The sequence below is a fragment of the Anolis carolinensis genome, unplaced genomic scaffold (genome assembly GCF_035594765.1).
Source record: "Anolis carolinensis isolate JA03-04 unplaced genomic scaffold, rAnoCar3.1.pri scaffold_10, whole genome shotgun sequence".
Taxonomy (NCBI): domain Eukaryota; kingdom Metazoa; phylum Chordata; class Lepidosauria; order Squamata; family Dactyloidae; genus Anolis; species Anolis carolinensis.
The window spans coordinates 22,210,291-22,235,492 of NW_026943821.1; the positions used below are offsets into that span (position 1 = coordinate 22,210,291).

A 25,202-nucleotide genomic window follows, 5' to 3' on the forward strand; every position below is an offset into this window, starting at 1 on the left:
CAGTGTGTCTTTATGCCACCGGGTAAGTGCTAAACTGCCTCCCCTAACACTAACTCAATGCTAACCTCTACCTAACTACTCTAAAGCTTTAGAGAATAGAAACATAAGCATGCCACACTATATTTAATGAACAAAGCAAGGTACTGGGGCCACAGATGGCCCTTAAGGCTGTTTCTATGGCCCTCAAAACTCCCTTAAAACTGTAGTTGAAAGATAGGATTCCACCGTGCCAATGCATCCATACTATGATATGTTCTATCTATGCCGGTTGATAATTTCATACAATATTTTTAATAATTTTGTGCATGTAACAAGGTTCACTGAACCATTAGAAAGCAAAGATCCCTATTTCATCCAACCATGTGGACAAATTTTGTATTTTTGGAGCATTGTGGATTTCGGAATTCCATATAAGAGAAGCTCAACCTGTAACTGCTGAATGGTGAATCGAAATGTAGGTAATTCCTGTTGATTCATTAGTTCCATCAGGGACTAAAGTAATTGGACTTATGTCCCTGTAAATTGCTGAACTCATGGAATTCTGCTTATTAAACTATGGATTAAGTCTCTCTATTTCACAAAAGAGCTCAATAATATGCTTGCACACCTGTATTGCACCAACACAATTTCGGTCACTGCAAGTTTCTGCTTTGCTAGTTGTCTGAAAAGAGTTATCCCCTTTTGAGTCTCAGCAGATTCTCATATCATGTATCGTTTTCTCGGCAGCTCGCAAAACAAAAAAGCCCCAACGTCGCCCTATCTGAGAGATCTAAATGAGATGAGAAAGATCGTCGTAATTAGCCTCAAAAATCCTGTTAATTAGAAGCCAGGCGCCATTCGAACATTGCTTTGGCAGCTAGAGCGGGGTCATGGGGAAGGGTGAACTCAGATGAGCACAACGGGGCCTTGTTATGGCAAGCAGCTGGATTTAGTCCACCTTCGGGGCTTGAAGTTGGACTTCTGGACCTCCGGAGAATAATTCGGGGCTCTCCCTTGTGAGCGCGTGTGACGCAACAATGTCCTTGCCGCCTCCCACCCCGGGGCCTGCAAGATGTCTTCTTGAAACAGAAAGGGAAAGGCAGATCCACTGAAAACTGGGTTGGGCAACTTGTGGAGGTTAGTCAACCAGCACACTGCAGAATGTCTTGCATCAATTGTATTATTTTCCTCCATCTTTTCATTTGGGACTTTATTGCACGAGGCAGGCAAACTGGAACTGAAGCGGGACCGTTACCTTTTGTTACCTATCACACATCTCACTACTGGTCTGCCTCCATATTGCAATTAACCCATTACTTACTATTGATGGGAAAAACTTATCAATAGTTCAAGACCCCGCAATTTTCTCATCACCTACTTTGGTGAAATTGCTCTGTGCCAACATTATGCTTAGATAAGGGCAGAGTTGCAAGGATATGCAGAAGTACAATTGTGGGACCATAGATTGGCAGGCATCCTCAGAGGTTGTGAGGTATGGATAAACTATGTAAGGAAAGGAAAGAATATATATCTGTGGAGAGTCCAGGGTGTGGCAAGAGTCCTTTGTCACTGGGAAGCCAGCATTAATGGTTCAGTTAATCACCCTAATTAGCATTGGAAAGGTTTTGTCTCTTTCCTGGGGGCATCCTTTGTTCAGTCATTAGCTGTCCTTTGCCCTCAGAGTGTTGGTTCCCATCTACTGTTTTGATTTTAGAGTTTTTTTTTAATACTGACTCAATTACATGAATGAAGAGAGGTGTGATATTGACAGTGTTCATCCTTGAATATATCAACGATCATGCAGCTGTTCTTAGTCAGTTGTAGGGAACAAACAACTGAGCCCATAAGCAACAAATTCTACCCAAACTATTTCTGGATTAATGCCCGGGGATCATTTGGGTAGAATTTGTTGCTTAAGGATTCATGAGCCTTGACCAGGAATAGTTTTGGTAGAATTCATTTTTAAAGGCCGAATTACTTCCCGTGGGACCCAGATGAGTTTACTTGCTGTACATTGATCAGTAAAGCTTGTCTTCTTGTGATATGTATCAGTGCGTTGACACTAAATGAAATTATGGAGGAGCCTGGAACTAGGGTGTGCATGCATTCAGACATGTGCATTTGACAGATATTTAGGTGATGCCTGGCTTCCAGTCCATATTTATTTATTTATTTATTTACAGCATTTATATTCCGCCCTTCTCACCCCGAAGGGGACTCAGGGCGGATCACACTACACATATAGGCAAACATTCAATGCCTTTTAACATAGAACAAAGACAAGACAAACATGGGTCCGAGCGGGCCTCGAACTCATGACCTCCTGGTCAGAGTGATTCATTGCAGCTGGTTACAGCTGGCTTGCTCTCCAGCCTGCGCCACAGCCCGAGCCCTATAGAAAGGATCTAGGAGTCTTAGTAGACCACAACCTTGGCATGAGTCCACAGTGTGATGCAGCAGCTAAAAGGGCCAGTGCGATTCTAGCGTGCATCAGTAGGAATCTAGTATCGAGAGAAGTCATAATCCTGCTCTCTTCACTTTTTGGCCAGGCCTCACCTGAAATAACATTGTGTCATTTCTGAGCAGAATGATTCAAGAAGTAAATGGATAATCTGGAAGGTGTCCAGAGAAGTTTTGAAGCCAAGAATCCCTCTGAGGAGCAGCTTAGGGAGCTGGGTATGTTTAGTTTGATTAAGAGAAGGCTAGGCGGGGATATAATGGCCACATTTAAGTATTTGGAAGGATGTCATATAGAGGAGGGGACAGGCTTGTATTCTGCTGCTCTGGAGACTAAGACATAGTGGAGCAATGAATTCAACTGCAGAAAAACAGAAGCTGAGAATCTGTCAGGAGGGCTTGGACTGTGTCCTCTTGCCTGGGAGTAGGGCTGGATGGCTCTTGGGGTCTCTTACAGTTTTATGATTCTGTGGTTTTGCACCATCTATTCACCATTTGCACCATCTATGCATAACTCCACATCTGCATCCCTGCTGCCTTTTTGGTGCCGGTGGGGTGGAGGTTTCCCTAGGATTGTCCCAGTTCTGCAAGAAATGCGAGATCCACATTGAATCGGAAGGCTGCATGCAACGATGCGCAGGCCGGAGCAGCTTTGGCAGCGCGCCGACAGAATGAACTTCAGCCGATGATGCTGCCGGCGGCGCTTCCCTTCCAGTTCAGTTCTCCCATTCTGGAAGCCGATCCAGTGGAAGGGGTCCCCCACCCATCGCTTCACTGACCAGCCAGTACATTAAGGGCCCTGTTGCCCTGATCAGATGCGGATTTGCAGCCAATCGCCACCGGCTGATTGGGCCGCGGATGAATTAGCATCGGCTGCACAAACTGAGAACATATTTAAATGAGAGCCCTCATTTCGTCAATCCATAGGGACGGCGTGTGCCAGTTCCTGCAGAAAGTGGGACTTGCGGGGCAGGTGGGCACGGATTTGGCCATTTGCAATATCCCCCCAGAACACCCTTCCATTTTAATTCAAACAGTCGCAAATAAATCCCTTGTATTACCATATATACTCGAATATAAGCCGAAGCAACTAATTTTACTACAAAAAAAAAACTGGGAAAACATTGACTCCAGTATAAGCCGAGGGCGGTAAATTTCAGAAATAAAAATAGATACCAATAAAATTACATTAATTGAGGCATCAGTAGGTTAAATGTTTTTGAACATTTACATAAAGCTCACATTTAAGATAAGACTGTCCAACATTGATCAAATCATTATTCTCATCTTTTTCAATGTAAATGTGCTTATGTATCCTTTTAATAATAATAGAGTAAAATAATACATGTAATAATAATAATAATAAATACAGGAAAATAATACATGTAATAATAAATAGAGTAAAATAATAAATGCAATAATAATAAGATCAGAGTGAAATAATAAATGTATTAATAATAATAAAAATAGAGTAAAATAATAAATGTACCATATATTCTCGAGTATAAGCTGTAATAGTAGCAACAATAATAGAGAAAAATAATAAATGTAATACCAATAAAAATAGAGTAAAATAATAAATGTACCATATATTCTCGAGTATAAGCTGTAATAGTAGCAACAATAATAGAGAAAAATAATAAATGTAATAATACCAATAATAATAAAGAAAAATAATAAATGTACCATATATTCTCGAGTATAAGCTGACCCAAATACAAGCCAACCAGGACCCTCACTTGAGTATAAGCCGAGGGGGGCTTTTTCAGTCTTAAAAAGAGGGCTGAAAAAGTAGGCTTATACTCGAGTATATACAGTAATTCCTTGTATTATTATTGCTAATGATTTTAGGAGAGTGGACTTCCTTAGAAGGAATTTCTTGACAGCACGAGAGGTTTGGCACTGGAATCAATTGCTTGGAGAGGTGATACGACCTCCTTTTTTGGATGTTTTTACAAAGGCTGGATAGCGACTTGCTGGGGATGCTTTTGACGGAGATACCACATTGGACTAGATGACCTCTGGGGCTCCCTTCCGCTCCATAATTCTGTGATTCTATGAAAACCTCAAACCAGAAAGTGGGCTTGCATTTTCAACACTTGCCTAGCCTTCCTGCTTTTCAGCTCCTGCCCCGAGGCTCCCTTTCAGCGCTGTTATTTAGATAATAAACACTTTCTAGTTAGTTAGTTAAGATGTCCCATTCAAAGTCTGCATAATGAGGTTTTCTATTCCACATCTTAGGCTCCTTGTAAAAACCTTTGCTAAGGAAGTCCCTTCAGATTAATAACCTGTATTCAAAACACCTTATAAACCATCATCCCTTTGTAGACGGACTGGATTTATTTCGCTCATACGTCCCAAGGGGAGAGGGTCGAAACACCTTATAAAATGCCACCCGCTGTAGACGTAACTGAATGTATTTAGCTCACATTCTGCAGGAGAAGAGAGAGTTTGGAAGTTTATCTTCCAAGGGAAAATAGGGGCCGACACATAAAACAATAATATGAAGGAACCATTAAAAAAACACAGTGGAATGCAGTCAGTAAATAAGATTGTATTGTTTTACATGTAGGTTGTATTATTTTCAGCTTTGTTAGCTGCTTTGAGTCTCTGTAAGGAGGAAGAGGAGAAGGGGATTTCTTTATGATATTTACATATATGGTGCTGAATGCGGTTTTCAAAATAGATTCAGCCCTCTGGAAGCTGTAATCCAAACTTTAGTCCAGAACATTCGGGCCAGAACTTGGAATGGATTTTCTACCAGTCTCTACTGTCAATAAATGCATTCCCATTGTTTCTCCATCAAATGCAATACTGCCTTCTTGGATGGACAGCAACTCTCCTGGAAGGGCTTTCCCCAGCACTTGCTTGAATTTACTACAGAAGTTGCCAATCTGTAACCGACTTAATCACGAAACTATGTGGCATTTCCCAGTTCAATCCCTCCACCTCACATTGATTGGGAAGCAGCTGCTGCAAACCACAAGGCTTTGTTCCCCCATCAATTGGGATGCAGTTGATGGACATTTCTACTCTTTCCCATGATGGATTTCTAATGCAACAATCCCTTTAGTGTTTGTACCAAAGTTGGCAGGTTAGAAATTCTATTTAATGGCTCCTGGATTGAGAAGAGATCCCTGTTGCTCACAGCAGCTGCTCCCCGTAGTAAATAAAGACTATGGGACTTTCACATACCATTTCTAAACTATTAATATGTAATGATTATGAATACTAAACTGTCACAAATGCATACACATTTATAATGGCCCTTGTGAATTTTAGTTGATATTTTCTTAAAATGTAAAAATCCAACCATGAAAGCTGGTAGGTGCTGTTTCACTGATCTCATCCCCGGGGATAAGCTCTCAGGATGAAAAAATTGATAAGTCTTTACGTGTGTCTACGTTCTCAAATTAATACAGTTTGACCCCACTTTAACTGCTGTATCTCAATGCTATGGAATCCTTGGAGTTGTAGTTTCACAAAATCTTTGCCCCTCTCTGCCAAATAATGCTAGTGCTTCTACAAACTATAACTCCCAGGATTCCAAAGCATTGAGCCATGGTATTCATTAATTTGACAGTGTCCAGCTTCCCCCTTTTCCTGACCTTTTCCTAGATTTTCCTTCACAAATCAAAGACAGTCAATGCATGCGTGCCTATGTGTGTGGCACATCCCCGGTTTCTCCACCGAAAGCAACAGCCACCAAAGTATCTCAGTTAAGTTCCTGCACATCCTGACAGTTTTACAATTTGCATGACAGCTGGCTGGCTCAGCGGAGGCCTCCGTTAATTAAAACAACACAAAGAGGGAGAGGAGCGGAATCGTGTCAGCGGATAATTAATTCGGAGCAAGGCAGCGGGTTGGGCAGGCAGCTCCTGCGAACAAAACCCAGCAGGAATTTGCAGCATCCGAGGGCAAGGGCAGGCCTTGATGCCTTCGTAGACCCTCCCTGCTCCCAGCACAAGCCAGGATGGAATGAGCCAAAGAGATCCAATACAACCCCTTCTCCCATGCATGAAGACACAGTCCGAGCCCTCCCGACAGATGACCATCCAGCCTCTACTTAAAAACCTCAATAGAAGCAGACCTCACCGGACTCTGGCAGCTCAAATGAATGAATGAATGAATGATAAGATTTGGAAACAACCCCAAGGCCCATCCAATACAACCCTTTCTACCATGCATGAAGACACAGTCTGATCACTCCCGACAGATGACCATCGGGTCTCTGCTTAGAAACCTCAATAGCAGCAGACCTCACCGGACTCTGGCAGCTCAAATGAATGAATGAATGAATCATAAGATTTGGAAGCAACCTCAAGGCCCATCCAATACAACCCTTTCTACCATGCATGAAGACACAGTCTGATCACTCCCGACAGATGACCATCCAGCCTCTGCTTAAAAACCTCAATAGCAGCAGACCTCACCGGACTCTGGCAGCTCAAATGAATGAATGAATGAATCATAAGATTTGGAAGCAACTCCAAGGCCCATCCAATACAACCCTTTCTACCATGCATGAAGACAGTCCGATCACTCCCGACCGATGACCATCCAGCCTCTGCTTAAAAACGTCAATAGCAGCAGACCTCACCGGACACTGGCAGCTCAAATGAATGAATGAATGAATCATAAGATTTGGAAGCGACCCCAAAGGCTATCCAATCCAACCTCTTTTACCATGCATGAACACACAATCCAAGCTCTCCTGACAGATGGCCATCCAGCCCCTGCTTAAAAACCTTCAGAGATGAGACCTCAGCACTCTTATGACTGACTGAATGAATGAATCATAAGATTTGGAAGACGCTCCAAGGGCCAACCAGTCCAACTCCTTCTGCCACAAGGCAGACACAGTCCAAGCCCTCCTGACAGATGGCCATCCAGCCTCTGCTTAAAAACCTTCAAAGAATATCCCACTACTCTTATGAATGAATTAATGAACGAATCATACAATTTGGAAGAGTCCAACTCTTGCCACAAAAACGGACACAATCCAAGCCCTCCTGACAGATGGCCATCCAGCCTCTGCTTAAAAACCTCCAGAGAATGAGACCTTAGCACTCTTACAAACGAACAAACAAACGAATGAATCATAAGATATGGAAGAGGTTCCAAGGGCCATCCAGTCCAACCCCTTCTGCCACAAAGGCGGACACAATCCAAGCCCTCCTGATAGATGGCCATCCAGTCTCTGCTTAAAAACCTCCAGAGAATGAGACCTCACCACTCTTGTGAATGAATGAAGGAATGAATCATAAGATTTGGAAGATGCTCCAAGGACCATTCAGTCCAACCCCTTGTGCCACAAAGGTAGACACAATCCAAGCCCTCCCGATAGATGGCCATCCAGCCTCTGCTTAAAGACCTCCAGAGAAGGAGACTCCACTGGGCTTCCAAGCAGGATATTCACTGTCAAACAGCTCTTATGAATGGATGGATGGATGATTCATAAGATTTGGAAGGGATCTCATGTAGTTCCATTCTCTGCTCAACACTATGCGCACCTACTTTCCCATCAACTCCACACTTGCGCTTCCATGGATCGCCTCATTCCCACAGTGGCATCCGAGCAAGCCAGATGGGCCAGAGCCAAACCCGAAGGTGGCATGCCCATTTGGGGAGGAGAATCCAGGCCGAGGAGAGCTGATCTGAGGAAAGCAGGGCTGGCATGCGCCAGGCGCACCAGCTGTGGCCTCACCAGGAGACAAAGGAGGCCTCCGGGGCAGGAAGGAATAACAGGATTGCGTTGAGGCTGAGCTAAGCCCCGGCACATGTGGCCTCTGGTTGCCAGCTGGAGCCAAGGGGCCACATTGCCAGCCAGGCACATCATGCCTGCTTTCAGCCTGGGCTTCCAAAAGGTTGATATTTGGAGATATTCTGGGTTCCAAGAGTTCGAGGATTCTAGGTGCCAAAAAATGTGAATTTCCCCCCACCTTTTGAAAACCATTAGTCAAGGGAAGCCTGGCCTTGTTAGAAGTCAGCTCTTTGAACAAGTGATATTCATAAGCAGCCATGTAATGGCACACAGGTAACTCAGCTGTTAGACTGAAGGACCGTGTCTTAGTTAGCAGAGTTTTAAAGACGTTTCTTTGCAGTTTCAGTTGCACTCCATTAAAGACCTTAAGCCAGGAGTGACTCTGAAGTGTCTTACGTATTCGAATTGGTTTTTAATGATCCCAGTTGTTTATTTTTAATACTGCATTTCTTCAAATCTAAGGTGCATTTTCCCCCCGTATAAACACTTCTAAAAACTGAGTGCATCTTAGAATAGTGGGCACTATATATAAGGCGGGGGGCTTTTTTCTGATATTGATGCTGAAATGAGTGTGCGTCTTACAATCGATGGCGTCTTACAATCGAAGCAATACGGTAACTCCTTGTTTCATTCTATTTTAATGTTTACATGTTTTAAGGTTTTAAGTTGTCTGTTGTTTTCAGTACATGGTGTGCTGCGTCGAGTCTCTTTTAAGAGAGAAAAAGCAGGATATTATGCATAATAATAATAATAATAATAATAATAATAATAATAATACTGAGATCCATAATACGGAAATGAGTGTGCGTCTTACAATCGATGGCGTCTTACAATCGAAGCAATACAGTAACTCCTTGCTTCATTCTATTTTAATGTTTACATGTTTAAGGTTTTAAGTTGTCTATTGCTTTCAGTACATTGTGTGCCGCGTCGAGTCTCTTTTAAGAGAGAAAAAGGAGGATATTATTATTATGCAGAATAATAATAATAATAATAATAATAATAATAATAATAATAATAATAGAACTGAGATTCATAATACGTACCAATCTAGCCTATCAGCAACTCCATTTGTGCCAGCAACTTATAGTCCCCAAATTTCCATCAGCTCTTTTCTGTGATTATCTGGGAAAGAGAAGAGAACGAAGGCCATAAATAAAGGTGTGTGTATATGTATATATATATATATATATATATATATATATATATATATATATATGCTTTTTTAAGACAAGAAAAAGTGGGTGAAAGGGAAGAGAGGAAGGCGCCCAGGGCGGCAAAGCAGCTGAGGTGTCACCGACAAAGATTTAATGAATGTGCCTCCGGTTTTACCTGAACAGATTATCACGCGCTGGAAGGGAAAGACCGAGAAAATGGGGGGAAAGCACGGATCATTTTTCAGACTGGCAGTTCCCCTTGCAGACATCTTTTAGCAAGTAAAAAGAATAAAATAAAGGAACCTGCCTTTATTTGGTTTTATTCCCCCTTTTAAAGGGACAGCATTGCAATTCGAGCAGCAGCATGACTTGGACCAAAATGACACAGCGGTGGGAAGGAAATGAAAATTTTTTCGGGAAAATGATATTTTTTTGGAGCATAATTCGTACAATCAGTGCTGGCCACTATTTAGCCACAAATCGCAGCATTTCTTGCAATTGGCTCTGCTGGTTCAGGATGATGGGAGGTGCAGTGCAGGAACATTTGAGATGCCACTTGTCTCCCATGCTCAGTTTAGGGCTTTATCATGGTGTCCGCATAGGTAACGGCGCTCTATGCAGTCATGCCGGCCACATGACCTTGGAGGTGTCTATGGACAATAATAATAATAATAATAATAATAATAATAATAATAATAATAACAACAACAACAACTTTATTTTTATACCCCGCCCCATCTCCCCGGAGGGACTCGGGGCGGCTTACATGGGGCCATGCCCGACAACAATACAACAGCAGCAATAAAACAATAAAACAAATATCGAGAATAAAACAAATGTCGCATCAATAAAACATCAACATCAGTAAATAGTCATAAAAGTCGGCATACAGCATAAAATGATTAAAAACGGGAAGGCTAAAAACACGGATCTGGGCCAGAGTGCAGAAAACTTCAACATGGGAGAGGTAGTTTCACAGTTAAAACAGTCAATAAAGTGCAAAATAATCATGGCCAGGCATCCTATTGTTAGATGGGCAGATAGATCAGCACTACAATAATTAATCCTCGAAGGCTTTTTGGAAGAGCCAAGTTTTTAAGCTCTTCCGGAAGGAGAGAAGGGTAGGGGCCTGCCGTTTCTTTGGCTTAGAAATGGAGATGAGCACCAACCCCAAGCTGGACACGACTAGACTTAATGTCAAGGGAAAACCTTTACCTACCTAAGCCCTCCGCCAGCCTGTGGCACAGGCTGGTTAGCAGCCAGCTGCAATAAATCACTCTGACCAAGAGGTCATGAGTTCGAGGCCAGCCTTTGTCGGGGTGAGCACCTGACAATTAAAAATTAAATATAGCCCCTGCTCGTTGCTGACCAATGCAACTCGAAAGATAGTTGCATCTATCAAGTAGGAAATTTAGGTACCACTTATATGTGGGGAGGCTAATTTACAACACCATTTAAAAAAATCATCCAGCTGCTGTTGGAATGAGAAAGTGCCATCGCAGTGGATGATGAAGCATCTGCTCCCCCTGTGGCCGGAATCAAGCATAGCCTCAGGAGGCTGGAGAAGGTTTAAATTGCCTCTGTGCCTGTCTCTGTTCTATGTTATATGGCATTGAATGTTTGCCTTATATGTGTACAATGTGATCCGCCCTGAGCGAGAAGGGCAGAATATAAATACTGTAAATAAATAAAATAATAAAAGAAATTTCTACTTCATGCCCTCGTTTCTCTCCTTTATACCAATGGAGAAGAGCGCATACTCTGAATACATAGCTGCGGGACAGCATTTGATGTCAAAGGGTCATGCTCTGCCCTGCTCTCTCAATGGGAGAACATTGCCCTTGTTTCTTCTCCTTTTCTCTATCTGCCCCTCCTTCTAAAACATGGGCTCCACTGAACCCTGATGCGGCCTCATTACTTAGGTGCGCACTGCCTGACTTTCCCCAAGGCGGCGAAGTCTCGAAACCGGGGCCTGTTGCTCGATATGCGCAGAGAGGCAGGAGCGCATGGGACGGGAGATAATTTAGACTTCCAGCAAGTTTGTTTGGGGGCTGTCTTCTGAAAGGAAGATGCCAATTAGGCTCAAAAGGCTGAACTCTGTCACTTTCGCTTCTTGTCACGGCCAAGCCCAGGCCGGACTTGGAGAGCCTGGACATGTGCGCTTCTCTTTGGTTTTAATGTGCTCCTCTAATGACATTGGAAAGGGAGCCTCCGGAGAGGACTGAAGGCAAGGCCGTTGTGGAATGCGCTGGGAGGTTTCCTTCCGCGTCTCCCATGCGCCGTCCTCAGGCGGCTTCCTTCTCTTCCTCGGAGGCGCATGGAGATCATGGAAATCGACTTGGACAGCTGAGCCATGGGTTCCCAAAGCCTTGACAGCGCATGGAAACGCCACTGCCTTCTGCTGGCAGAAAGGGGAAAGGCAACTGGGATCCTGTTGGTGACTCCCAACTCAAACAGAAATATTTACCGTATATACTCGAGTCTAGTGCAGCATCGAATCTAATGCGCACCTCAGTTTTCAAAACCCTGAAGCCAGAAAAGGTATTTGCTGCCAAATGTAATGTGGCTGAGATATTATTATTATTATTATTATTATTATTATTATTATTATTATTATTATTATTATTATTACACAGCAAACAAGATAGACATGCTGGATTTCGTATCACAAAATCACAAGTCGAACACTTCCCAAGTGTCTAGGACTGTATGATATATTTTCGGATGATGCGTGCAGATCCCAGTAGGGTGGCCTTTTGCAGTTGGCAGATCGTAATTTTGTCAATGTCTGTTATTTCCAAATGCCGGCTGAGATCTTCTGGCACGGCACCCAATGTGCCGATCACCACTGGGACCATCTGCACTGGTTTCTGCCAGAGTCTTTGAAGTTCAATCTGGAGGTCCTGATAGCGGCTGAGTTTTTCCTGTTGTTTTTCATCAATCCGACTGTCACCTGGGATGGCAACATCAATGATCCAAACCTTTTTCTTTTCCATAACTGTGATGTCTGGTGTGTTGTGTTCCAGAACTTTGTCAGTCTGGATTCGGAAGTCCCACAGTATCTTTGCGTGCTCATTTTCCAATACTTTTGCAGGTTTGTGATCCCACTAGTTCTTTGCTGCTGGGAGGTGGTACTTGAGGCATAAGTTCCAATGAATCATTTGGGCCACATAGTTGTGCCTCTGTTTGTAGTCTGTCTGTGCGATTTTCTTACAGCAGCTGAGGATATGATCAATATATATCCAAAATATATTTGTCAGCTTCCTTACACAGTCTGCATTTTGGGTCATCAGCAGATTTTTCGATCTTGGCCTTAATTGCCTTTGTCCTGATGGCTTGCTCCTGGGCTGCAAGGATCAGGCCTTCTGTCTCCTTCTTCAGGGTCCCATTCGTGAGCCAGAGCCAGGTCTTCTCCTTGTCAGCTTTTCCTTCAATTTTGTCAAGGAACTTTCCATGCAATGTTTTATTGTGCCAGCTGTCAGCTCTAGTTTGCAGTGCGGTTTTCTTGTACTGGTTTTTTGTCTGCTGTGCTTTGAGGAGTTTCTGATTTTTGACTTCAATCAAAGCAGGTTCTTCACTTTGCTTTACATATTCTGCCAGGGCATGTTCTTCTTCTTTGACTGCTTGTTTTACTTATTATTATTATTATTATTATTATTATTATTATTATTATTATTATTATCACTATTATTATTAGAAAGAGGCAGTCACTGGGCCAGACGGATGGGAAAACAGGCTGCTTTCTGTCCCTGAAACCGATGCTTTCGAAAAAACCAAATTCTAAAAGAGGGAAAGGATGCCTGTGTTGCTGAAGAAGAAACTTCACAAATGGCCCTGCCTCGACAGATTGCCAGCCCACGAGTGTTTCCTTTCTGGCATTTACATTTTCCAGATTAACATGCACGAGAGAAGATAGAAAGTGCGCTACAGGCCCTGAGGAAATAATTTGAGAAATCTTTGCATATTTCATTTAAAAGCGTGCCATGCTAGGTAGAGTAATAAAGCGGGGAGAGGAGGGGAGGCTCCAGCCTGCAGGGAGAGCAGCCTTGGACCCAGCCTCCTCCTTCTTCTCTCTTTCCCCATTCATTTGCTCCTTCCTTCCTTCCTTCTTTCCTTCCTTCCTTCCTCCCTTCCCTCCCCCCAGGTCTAGAGACATGTTTCAACAACATGGCATTTTCCATTTTAGGAGTATTCGAACAAACAATGCCATCCCATACTCCCCAACATTTCACAAAAGATTCATAGAATGGTAGAGTTTACCCATCTAGGTAAAGGTAAAGGTTTTCCCCTGACATTAAGTCTAGTTGTGTGAAGAGCCGCCGTTGTCCGTAGACACCTCCAAGGTGATGTGGCTGGCATGACTGCATGGAGCATCATTACCTTCCGGTACCTATTGATCTACTCACATTCACATGTTTTCGAACTGCTAGGTTGGCAGAAACTGGAGCTAACAGCGGGAGCTCACCCCACTCCCTGGATTCGAACCGCCGACCTTTCGGTCAGCAAGTTCAGCAGCTCAGCGGTTTAATCTGCTGCACCACCGGGAGCTGTTGGTGTGCTGGAGATGTGTAAACTCCCTTTTCGAAGGGGTCGGGCATTTTTGTCTGATGTGCAGCACCCACCTTCAGATGAGAGCGGCAGAAGTTGAGTCGCGCCACATTGCCTGCGGATGCGTGTTCTATTATTATTATTATTATTATTATTATTATTATTATTATTATTAGCTGTGCCCGGCCACGCGTTGCTGTGGCTTATGGGAATGCTTTGTTGGCCAGGTGGAATAGCAGTGAATAGCCTTGCAGCCTCAAAAGCCTGAACGCTGGTTGTACCCCGGCGCCTCTGTGGCCAAGGGGATTGCTAGGAGACAAAGTGGGCGGGGCCTAAAGGGGGCAGGGCCTACCCTTCTGACAGGCAACCAGGGTTGAAAACGGCCCTTCCTTGTTCTCTAATTTGGACTTTATTTTCCAGGTTTTTTTTGGTTTGAAAGACATAGATTGGATGACTATGTCTTTTGTGGCCAAATTTGGTGAGATTTGGTTCAGTGGTGGTGTTGTTTACTCAGTCCTACAAACGTACATTACATTTTTATATACAGTATGTGTGTATATATATGTATATATATTATTTTATTATGACACAGCAAACAAGATAGATATGCTGGATTTCGTATCACAAAATCACAAGTCAAACACTTCCCAAGTGTCTAGGACTGTGTGATGTATTTTCGGATGATGCGTGCAGATCTCAGTAGGGTGGCCTTTGCAGTTGGCAGATCGTAATTTTGTCAATATCTATTGTTTCCAAATGCTGGCTGAGATCTTTTGGCACGGCACCCAATGTGCCGATCACCACCAGGACCACGTGCACTGGTTTCTGCCAGAGTCTTTGAAGTTCAATCTTGAGGTCCTGATAGCGGCTGAGTTTTTCTTGTTGTTTTTCGTCAATGCGACTGTCACCTGGGATGGCAACATCAATGATCCAAACCTTTTTCTTTTCCACAACTGTGATGTCTGGTGTGTTGTGTTCCAGAACTTTGTCAGTCTGGATTATTATTATTATTGGTTCGATGCTATGGAAGCATAGGAGTTCTAGAGGCACCAGCACTTTTGAGTGTTTGCATTTAAAGGCAGTCATTAAATGCATGCAAAGGAATACGTATCCATAGTGGAAAAGCAATGATGTCTTTGTGATATATATCAGCTGAAAGCTTTCCTTGAGAAAGGCAGATGCGGGAGGTTTATGAATCCCGCAGCTGGAGCATTTGTACCTTTGATGTCGCCGAATAAATCAAGGGACCTCTCTTTAAAACACAGCTCAACGCTCTGCTCTTTATGCAGAATACCTTTTTGGAAAGGAGCCGGGGAAGACAACCCTGACATCCCAGAGTCTGGAGCCCGCAGGAAACACACAAGAAATTGGAATGATCCATCATAAAGCACTTCTCGCTCTGTTGCGCGGTAAACCTTTGCGGCTCTTTGAATCCATCGATTAAAAGCCCTGTGATTAAAACCTCCATAACGCACCCACTCCATTTTATTTATTCCTTGATCAAACTCAACATGGCCATATAGCCTGGAAAACACGCAGCAAACTAGTGATTCCGGCCATAGAATACATAGTTCACTCCCATTCCTCACTTTTCAGATTGTCTGCAGTCACAAGGACTAGAGACTTGATTTTTTTTTGGAGGGAAATGTATCAGTCCAGTTCTGGTTGTGTAGTCTAAATTTACACTCACGTATGATGGTATTACTACACCGCCTCTCTAGAAATTTGCTAGGTCCTTCTAAGGATACTATAGGATTATCTGAAGGACCTAGAAAATTCCTACAAAGGATGTAATTTATTGTATGTGGGTTGATGCAATGGGTCCTGTGGGTACAAAGGGTCTAATGTATGTGCTTTGTATGACAGCAAAAAAAGAGAAAAGGAATTACTGTATATACTCGAGTATAAGCCTAATTTTCAGCCCTTTTTTAATACTGAAAAAGCCTCCCTCGGCTTATACTTGGGTGAGGGTCCTGGTTGGCTTATATTTGGGTCAGTTTATACTCGAGAATATATGGTACATTTATTATTTTTCCTCTATTATTATTGGTATTATTACATTTATTTTTCTCTATTATTGTTGCTATTATTACATTTATTTTACTCTATTTTTATTATTATTATTAATACATTTATTATTTCACTCTGATATTATTATTATTGCATTTATTTTACTCTATTTTTATTATTATTATTAATACATTTATTATTTCACTCTGATCTTATTATTATTATATTTATTAATACATGTATTATTTTCCTGTATTTATTTATTTATTTATTTATTTATTTTATATGTATTATTTTACTCTATTATTATTAAAAGGATACATAAGCACATTTACATTGAAGAAGTTGAGAATAATGATTTGATCAGAGTTAGACAGTCTTATCTTAAATTTGAGCTTTATGTAAATATTCAAAAACATTTAACCTACTGATGCTTCAATTAATGTAATTTTATTGGTATCTGTTTTTATTTCTGAAATTTACCACGCTCGGCTTATACTGGAGTCAATGTTTTCTCAGGTTTTTTGTGGTAAAATTAGGTGCCTCGGATTATATTCGGGTTGGCTTATACTCGAGTATATACGGTATATGTACAAGGGAAATTACACAGGTGTTTGATATAAACCTAGCTTGCATACCCCGAAGGAGCAGATCCTGTGTGATCCCAGAAGCTAAGCAATGCCATTCCTGGTTGATGCTTGGAAGGGAGACCACCTGAAATACCAAGTGCTGTTGGGTGTGTTGAGACGAGGTCAATGGCAAGTCTCCCCTGAATAAATATTGCCAAGAAACATTGGGAAATGGTAAGTCACCATCAGCTGGAGTTATGGTTAGAGTGTCGAACTACAAGTCTCAGAGATTGGGGTTCGAATCCCTGCTTAGAAATCCATTGTGGGACCTTGGGCAAGTCACTCTCTGTTCGGGATTCCTCTTCTTCCAAAGAGGAAGGGGAGCAGGAAAGTGTTCATGAATCAGAAGAGCAGTTGGAATCTGAGGAGGAGATTTTGCAAGTACCCTCATTTCAGGAGAGGTGAAAGGAAACAGAGCAGAGAAGTCGTTCAGCTAGAATAGCCACCAGAAATGCAGCTGAGTAATTAGGAACTGCCCTAGCAACTGTGAGGAGACTCAGGGCTATAAAGCAGAAGCAGGTGCTGCCAGTTCTTGCTGGTAACTAACTGACTCTTCGCTCCCCTTGTGCCTGCTTCAAGTCTGCATCTGGGAAACTGCTCCTAAGGATTTATTGCTGTTCCTTTGTCTGAAGTAAGACTGCTATTTGATTTGGGATTTTATCAGAGACTAAGAACTGTGCTTGCTCTAAGACTTCCTTGTTTGTTTTGCATGATTCCACTGAGTGTGCTGTGCTTTATGTTTTGCTGAAGTAAAGCAGTTTTCATTTACTTACCACCGTGTTTAAGGCTGTTCTTGAAAGACAAACCAGGACACTCTCTCTCAAGCTAAGAAGAAGGCAATAGCAAACCTCACTGAAATAAACATTGAGGCAACATGGTTGCCACGAGACCCAGGTTCAGATAAGGCCCAGCCATGGAAACTTGTAGGTGATTTTGGTCAAGGCACACTCTCTCAGCCTCAGAGGAAAGCAAATCTCCTCTAATGAACCCTTGCTGACCGTACTTGGATGAAACTTTGCAAGATGAAAAAACGTCCCCCATTTCAGAGCATTTCAGACAAGATTCTCTCCGAAGAGCCTTTAGGGTCTGTCCTTTGGGTTCCCCTTCTTTACAGTTCCTTCTTTTAGGAGGGAAAGTTCCAAATCGATCCATTTTCTCCCCTTTTCGGCTTTTCCTTTCGCCAAGCAAACCAAGACCCGTCCCCAGCCCTTGTTATTTCCCTTCCACCTTTTAGAAACAGATCCCAAAAAGAAGACGCTGAAACGTTTGCCTTCGATGCTGAAATGTTTGCCTTCCTTCTTGTCTGTTCCTATTATTAACGAACTCCAAAGGCTTGCTTTCTCGGCGTTAATGAGATTAGTGTTACTTCTATGCGTCGAAGGGGAGGAAAGAAGGGTTGGGGGACGGCGGCAAACCTGGCCGCTTTGTTAACGAAAGGATGCTAATCTCTATCGAGTGGGAGGTCTCTCTTCCTCTCTCCCCTCCATTCCCATGGCCTGAGGCTAGAAGGGAGTTTGGGTCAAATCAATTAAAAATAGGTGGGGGGGGGGGATTACGTTGCCTTGGTCACTTGCCATATTGAGAAACACCCTCCGCACACTTCTGGGAACAAACAGCCAGCGGGGCGTCAAAAATGGCCGGAGGGCCCGATGGAGAAGCTGATGGACGGCCAAAGAAAGGGGATTCCAACTTGGAGATGGTGTTTGAGCAAGCTTTGCAAAGCAATCGCCTCGATGGAGCATTTGGCAAAGCCCACCAGAACCTGCTGCATGTAGATATCGGCACAAGAAGGTCCCCTGATCCTCCAACCGAGCTGCAGTTTCAAGCGCTTATCATTTCTTTTGACTCTATTTCTCAATCTTGCCTGCAGCTGGTCATTTCCTATGTTCTTATCTGGGGCAAACTTTGAAACACAGGGCAGGATGCATACAATAAAAGACCTAGCCGGGGTTTATTATGGGACTTCATATCTTCGTTGGTGGATATCAGTGTGCATGACATTGAGGGAGTAGCACTGCAATGTTCATAATCATCTCAGACAAGGTTGGAACCAGGTCTAGGGAAGGCCAGCATTGGCCTGAGACTCCAGATAGATAGCCAAGCCCTTCAGTTCAAGGCCAGGATCAAGGCAGGAAGAGGAGCTAGAGGAGTCTGCAAATGAGGCATTGCAAGGAGAAAAAGAAACAGGTCTAAGGAACATCAACATCAGCTTGAGCTCATGGGTCTTGAGCATGGAACTCTTTCGTATATAGGAGTTTCACGTTCTCCAGTGATGTTTGGCTGGGTTGTCTCCTCAGCCTTTGTGTCAGGAGAGTTTGCCTTCCAATGAAGACAAAGCAGACCTAACTTTGGAGGCACTGTATGAGATGCCAGATCATTTGCCAAGTCCTCCTTCAATTAATCATTTAAGGTTGGGATCTGAGAAGGAAGAGGAACTGTCCTCAGTCCCCCAAAAAAGCTCCGGCCTCTACTCAGACCATTCCCTGCAGTTGGAGTGAAATGTTGCAATTGAGGAGCTCAATTGATGTAAGAAAGTTCCATTCTCTAGCCACCTTGCTGAGCACAACTTCAGTCTTCCTCTAGATCAATGGTTCTCAACCTGTGGGTCCTCCGATGTTTTGGCCTTCAGCTCCCAGAAATCCTAACAGCTGGTAAAATGACTGGGATTTCTGGGAGTTGTAGGCCAAAACACCTGGACACCCGCAGGTTGAGAACCACTGGTCTAAGTCCTCAAACAACATCCTTGAACAGTCAGGAAAGCCACTGTTGGCCTGAGCTCATGGGTCTTGGACATGGAGGTCTTTCTTATTCAGGAGTCTTTAGTTCTCCAGTGGTCTTCTTCTGGACAGATAGGCTTGTACAAGTGTGACTGTTCCTGTGAGAATTGGATTTTGAAAAAAAAATGGCTTGTTGTGAAAACAAGGATTGGAGATAAAGTTTCAATGGAGTCCTGAACTCTCTGGAACCCTGTTTCTGATTCATGGCTTTCTTGACCCTGGACTGTTTGGCACCAGATCCCTCTCACTTTCATGGCTCCCAACTTGGGAATCCTGAGGATCTGTATCTCCAACTTGGGGATCTGTATCTCCAACTTGGGGATCTGTAACTCCAACCATCATTCTTGCTGTCACAAGAGCTAGACATGAAGCACCTCACCCCTCCCTTCCCATAAAAAAAATAAGAAGCAGGAAGAAGACATCTCCTTTCCTCGGTAGCATCGCAGCACCTTCCCTCTTTCTCGAATTAAGCAAGAATGCTTTCACACGTCAACCTCATGTCCTTCTGCCTTGCTGCTTCAGCGTTACAGCCTGGAGCCAAGAACTGTCCAGAGCTTTTTGGGTGCGGATGAATAGATGAAGCGGCGAATGTGTTTAACGGCATCCCAGAACCGTCAGCCAGACAAGGGACAGTCTTGGCGTTCCAGCACAACACATCTACACACACACACACTGCCTAAACCAGCTTCAAACCCATTGCTTTTTAGGCCTGGATTGGAATGAGATTCCTAGAGAACCCACGGCCACAACATTTTCAAAATGGGAAGGACCAAGTAACAAAGTAGCTGAAGATTTTATAGGAAAGTTGTGTTTGCAGAAACGAGGACAACAAAGCATTAACAAGAAGTGAATTTCAGTTTTGGTGGGTATTGCGGTGGAAATATTCAGATTAAATCTCCTTCTTTAATAGACAACCATTTCATGGGATATTCTAGGGTTCCAAAAATCAGGCTGAAGTATTTGCTAAATATTTTCAAAAATAGCTAAAGGGCTCTATTGTTCTAGGCCATTTGTTGGCGATTCCTGGCACCGGCTGCAACCTTTTATTCCCAGTGTAACTTTATTTATATACCACTCTATCTCCCCGAAGGGACTCGTAGTGGTTTCCAACAATAAATACAAACAACATACATTACATAAGCAGCATAATAAACAAATTAAAAACCTTACAACTAAAAACAATAAGTGACAGTCACAACAACCTACAATTGAGGGGACGGCCATCATTCGAATAAATTAACATCATCTGTTTTTAGGGATAGATGAATCTTATGCAGTGAAGTTACAATTTGAAGACTCGCCAGAACAATATATTCCCATCTCTTCTTCTTCTTTAAACAAGTTCTTCTTGGAATTATAATGTTATAGTGCCTCATTAAAGTGGAAATTCATAGTGTCGCTATAAATCAATAGGCAACTTGGTAGCACTTCGGATCATTGGCATCCTCCCATCCAAATACTAACCAGGGCTGGCCCAGGATCCAAATGAGATCTGGTGCCTTTAGGGCATTTCGATTTGTAAGGCTTCTCCATCTGATGTATGCAGTTTGCACAAAAGAGTGTGCAAATAAATATCTATCTATCTCTGTGTGATGGAAACAAGGGGGAAAAGTGTGGGGCAGACTTTTGCGCAAGGCCTTATCCTCTTTTGTCAGGAAGGTCTCTTCCCCAATTCCTAACATGCCGGAGGGCGAAATGAATCCCACCCCAATACGCTTCCAGCCTTTTGGCTTAAGGCTCCTATTCTCCTGGCCCCATGATCCCATTTATTATCGTGCCCTGCGTTGGTGGATTAGGTAACCAACCCCATATTCTACTCCTTTTGTCCCACGTTTTTCTTAAAAACCTTGTAACCGTTTTGCTGCTTTTTGTGGGGCGGAGAAACACATGAATGCCTGGGCGAAGGGGCTGAATGGGGAAGCCGGGGGGACGGATCCGAGCATAACAGAAAGGGACAGGGAGGAGGGTGCTACTTTTGAGGTCAGGGCAGCATTCAGCCTGCAGCTGCCCGGCTCTCAATGGCTCCCCCTGTTTTGCCCCCCAAGAAAATAATAAGACTGTGCCGGCAGCTCGGAGGCTGGAACAATACACCTGCCTTTGGACCCAGCGGATCATTTTCACGCCTGTTGGGATTAGAGGCTTGATGTGTCCGTCCAAATTGCGCGGATAAACAGTCTGCTGCAAACTTGTTCGCTTGGCAAGACACTGAAAAAAAAATTAAAAGGCGGCTTAAGGACCGGCCTTCTGTTCCGCGTGACTTTTTTATTGGCCGATTGGATTTGATGAGGTTTACGGTTTATTCTCAGGACTCCATTGAAGAGCTGGGCCTTTTGTCCTCCGCCGCAGAGCGTGAAGATTAAGAGGACTCCGCTAAGACTTCGCTTTCACAGGTATTAGGCCCAAGGACCACCAGACGCAGCAGACGAGGCCGAGCGGGCTACTCATTTCCCTGCCCACACACCTTCCATGATGATAGAATACATGACTTGTAAACACTCCATTTGAAAAGAATCTAGGAGTCTTAGTAGATCACAAGCTGAACATGAGTCAAGAGTGTGATGCAGCAGCTAAAAAGGCCAATGCGATCCTAGGCAGTTTCAATACCGTAGGAAGTTAGTATCCACCACAGAGCATGAAGATTAAGAGGACTCTGCTAAGACTCCGCTTTCACAGGTATTAGGCCCAAGGACCACCAGACGCAGCAGATGAGGCCGAGTGGGCTACTCATTTGCCAGCCGGGCTCCCTGCCCACACTCCTTCCATTATGATAGAATACATTACTTGTAAACAGCCAGTGTGAAAGGGATCTAGGAGCCTCAGTAGATCTCAAGCTGAACATGAGTCAAGAGTGTGATGCAGCAGCTAAAAAGGCCAATGCAATCCTAGGCAGTTTCAATAGTATCCGCCAGTCCATGTGAAAGGGATCTAGGAGCCTCAGTAGATCTCAAGCTGAACATGAGTCAAGAGTGTGGTGCAGCAGCTAAAAAGGCCAATGCGATCCTAGGCAGTTTCAATAGGAAGTTAGTATCCACCAGTCCATGTGAAAAGGATCTAGGAGCCTCAGTAGATCTCAAGCTGAACATGAGTCAAGAGTGTGGCGCAGCAGCTAAAAAGGCCAATGCGATCCTAGGCAGTTTCAATAGTATCCGCCAGTCCATGTGAAAGGGATCTAGGAGCCTCAGTAGATCTCAAGCTGAACATGAGTCCAGAGTGTGGTGCAGCAGCTAAAAAGGCCAATGCAATCCTAGGCAGTTTCAATAGTATCCGCCAGTCCATGTGAAAGGGATCTAGGAGCCTCAGTAGATCTCAAGCTGAACATGAGTCAAGAGTGTGGTGCAGCAGCTAAAAAGGCCAATGCGATCCTAGGCAGTTTCAATAGGAAGTTAGTATCCACCAGTCCATGTGAAAAGGATCTAGGAGCCTCAGTAGATCTCAAGCTGAACATGAGTCAAGAGTGTGGTGCAGCAGCTAAAAAGGCCAATGCGATCCTAGGCAGTTTCAATAGGAAGTTAGTATCCACCAGTCCATGTGAAAGGGATCTAGGAGCCTCAGTAGATCTCAAGCTGAACATGAGTCAAGAGTGTGGTGCAGCAGCTAAAAAGGCCAATGCGATCCTAGGCAGTTTCAATAGGAAGTTAGTATCCACCAGTCCATGTGAAAAGGATCTAGGAGCCTCAGTAGATCTCAAGCTGAACATGAGTCAAGAGTGTGGTGCAGCAGCTAAAAAGGCCAATGCGATCCTAGGCAGTTTCAATAGGAAGTTAGTATCCACCAGTCCATGTGAAAAGGATCTAGGAGCCTCAGTAGATCTCAAGCTGAACATGAGTCAAGAGTGTGGCGCAGCAGCTAAAAAGGCCAATGCGATCCTAGGCAGTTTCAATAGTATCCGCCAGTCCATGTGAAAGGGATCTAGGAGCCTCAGTAGATCTCAAGCTGAACATGAGTCCAGAGTGTGGTGCAGCAGCTAAAAAGGCCAATGCAATCCTAGGCAGTTTCAATAGTATCCGCCAGTCCATGTGAAAGGGATCTAGGAGCCTCAGTAGATCTCAAGCTGAACATGAGTCAAGAGTGTGGTGCAGCAGCTAAAAAGGCCAATGCGATCCTAGGCAGTTTCAATACCGTAGGAAGTTAGTATCCACCACAGAGCATGAAGATTAAGAGGACTCTGCTAAGACTCCGCTTTCACAGGTATTAGGCCCAAGGACCACCAGACGCAGCAGATGAGGCCGAGTGGGCTACTCATTTGCCAGCCGGGCTCCCTGCCCACACTCCTTCCATTATGATAGAATACATTACTTGTAAACAGCCAGTGTGAAAGGGATCTAGGAGCCTCAGTAGATCTCAAGCTGAACATGAGTCAAGAGTGTGATGCAGCAGCTAAAAAGGCCAATGCAATCCTAGGCAGTTTCAATAGTATCCGCCAGTCCATGTGAAAGGGATCTAGGAGCCTCAGTAGATCTCAAGCTGAACATGAGTCAAGAGTGTGGTGCAGCAGCTAAAAAGGCCAATGCGATCCTAGGCAGTTTCAATAGGAAGTTAGTATCCACCAGTCCATGTGAAAAGGATCTAGGAGCCTCAGTAGATCTCAAGCTGAACATGAGTCAAGAGTGTGGCGCAGCAGCTAAAAAGGCCAATGCGATCCTAGGCAGTTTCAATAGTATCCGCCAGTCCATGTGAAAGGGATCTAGGAGCCTCAGTAGATCTCAAGCTGAACATGAGTCCAGAGTGTGGTGCAGCAGCTAAAAAGGCCAATGCAATCCTAGGCAGTTTCAATAGTATCCGCCAGTCCATGTGAAAGGGATCTAGGAGCCTCAGTAGATCTCAAGCTGAACATGAGTCAAGAGTGTGGTGCAGCAGCTAAAAAGGCCAATGCGATCCTAGGCAGTTTCAATAGGAAGTTAGTATCCACCAGTCCATGTGAAAAGGATCTAGGAGCCTCAGTAGATCTCAAGCTGAACATGAGTCAAGAGTGTGGTGCAGCAGCTAAAAAGGCCAATGCGATCCTAGGCAGTTTCAATAGGAAGTTAGTATCCACCAGTCCATGTGAAAAGGATCTAGGAGCCTCAGTAGATCTCAAGCTGAACATGAGTCAAGAGTGTGGCGCAGCAGCTAAAAAGGCCAATGCGATCCTAGGCAGTTTCAATAGTATCCGCCAGTCCATGTGAAAGGGATCTAGGAGCCTCAGTAGATCTCAAGCTGAACATGAGTCCAGAGTGTGGTGCAGCAGCTAAAAAGGCCAATGCGATCCTAGGCAAGTTATTCCCAGTGGTGCCGAACTGTATTGACTCTCCAGTGTAGATGGACCTTCTAATGTTGCTTGGCCACATATCCTGGTTCACTTCTGTGAAATGTTAGAAGGTACAGTCACATTTCCATCCAAATACACCTTGAGCTCTATGGAGGCCCTTCTTTTGCTTCTGTTTCAGGACCCGTCAAAGCCTGTCCTGCTCCATAAAAGGTGGGGATTTGCTCAGATGAAAGCGAGCCTTTAGGGCACACCTTCTTCCCAAATTGCCCCGTTGACAAGTTTCTCCCCAAAGCGATGGACGTGAGAGACGATGCAATTAAAAGGAGAATCTGCCAATGCAGGTTGACTGCTGTCAAGGCGAGGAGTTGGGGGGAAAAGGGGTCCAAGGGAAAGGTTACGCCCAAATATGCTGGATTTCGTATCACAAAATCACAAGTCGAACACTTCCCAAGCGTTTAGGACTGTGTGATGTATTTTTGGATGATGCGCACAGATCCCAGTAGGGTGGCCTTTTGCAATTGGCAGATCGTAACTTTGTCCATGCCTATTGTTTCCAAATGCCAGCTGAGATGTCTTGGCACGGCACCCAATGTGCCGATCACCACCGGGACCACCTGTACTGGTTTCTGCCAG

At 43.9% G+C, this 25,202-nt stretch overlaps 1 long non-coding RNA gene across 1 annotated transcript in view; it reads left to right on the top strand.

The window, feature by feature from the left end:
• LOC134293875 (uncharacterized) overlaps positions 1–16,077 on the top strand; it is a 23,676-nt gene extending 7,599 nt beyond the window's left edge. The window contains exon 3 of the long non-coding RNA XR_010000854.1: positions 15,195–16,077. This is a non-coding gene — a long non-coding RNA (uncharacterized LOC134293875). The remainder of the gene's footprint in view (positions 1–15,194) is intronic.
• Positions 16,078–25,202: the final 9,125 nt, after the last annotated feature.